This window comes from Elephantulus edwardii, unplaced genomic scaffold (genome assembly GCF_000299155.1).
Source record: "Elephantulus edwardii isolate Elephantulus edwardi_28Jun2011 unplaced genomic scaffold, EleEdw1.0 scaffold00054, whole genome shotgun sequence".
In the NCBI taxonomy this organism is placed as follows: Eukaryota; Metazoa; Chordata; class Mammalia; order Macroscelidea; family Macroscelididae; genus Elephantulus; species Elephantulus edwardii.
Window position 1 is genome coordinate 9,601,205 of NW_006399804.1, and position 1,370 is coordinate 9,602,574.

The following is a 1,370-nucleotide window of genomic DNA, read 5'->3' on the forward strand; positions in this document are numbered from 1 at the left end:
AGATGGATCTTGGCTGAAAGCAGGGAATACCAGAGGAATGTCTATCTGTGTTTCATTGACTATGCAAAGGCATTTTACTGTGTAGATCATAACAAGTGGGGAAACGAAAACCTCTTTAACAAATTGTATTGCCAAAATTGGAAAACTATCTGTCGAAAAGTCAAACAAGACTCAGGCCTACATCGTACACAAAAACCAACTCAAAGTGGTTCAAAGACCTAAGAGTAAAAAGCAAGGTCTATAAACTTCATCAGAGAAAAGCTTGGGCAAGTTCTAGAAGCCCTAGTCCACAACATGAACAGTCTTCTAAGCATCCTGAAAAACCTACAACCAGAAGAGAATGAAATAGATGAATGGGACCTTCTAAGAATCAAATCCCTATGCACATCCAAAAAACTCCAACAAGGTAAAAAGAAAAGCCACAGACTGGGGAAATATGTTTGGTAATGATATGTGTGATTAAGGGACTGATATCTAGAATTCATAGAACACTCCAGCACCTCAACAAGATAAAGGTAAACAACCCAATCTCAAAATGGGCACCGGATATGAACAGACACTTCAAAGAATATGCTCAGATGGTGAAGCACATGAAGAAATGTTCAAAATCCCTAGTTCTAAGTGAGATGCAAATCAAAACAATTTTGAGGAATCATCTCTCTCCAGTAACAATAGCAAAGTTCAACAGAGCAGCAAACAACAAATGCTGGCGAGATTGTGGAGAAATTGGAACCCTTATTCTCTATTAGTGGGAGTGTAAAATTGTGGAATTACTATGGAAGACAGTATGGCGCTTTCTCAGAAAATTGAAAATATAAACACCATTTGACCCAGCAATTCTACTACTGGAATATACCCCAAAGAAACCAGAACTGCCACCCAAACAGATATATGCACACTCATGTTAATTGCTGCATTGTTCACAATAACAAAGAGATGGCATATAACCAAGTGCCCATAAACAAATGACTGGATAAAGAAACGCTGATATATTCACACAATGGAATACTACGCAGCACTGAAAAACAAGGAACTCAGAAAATTATATACAAAATGGGTGACTCTGGAGGACATTATGCTGAGTGAAACATCTCAGTCACAAAAGGAAAATACTACATAATGCCACTGTTGTAGAGTGAGACTGACATGGGGGATGGGGAGAACTAAGAAAAAGGGATAAATAATGAACACTGCATTAGAGCATTGGCAGACACAGAATAATTTCATGAAACAATATATGAGCAAGAGCCTATGGTGATGAAAGAAGCAGCTCAGGCTGCTTTGAAGGAAATAGCAAAAAATAAGGCCCCAGGAATAGATGGTATTCCAATTGAAGTATTTCAGATAACAGATGTTGCCCTGGATGTGCT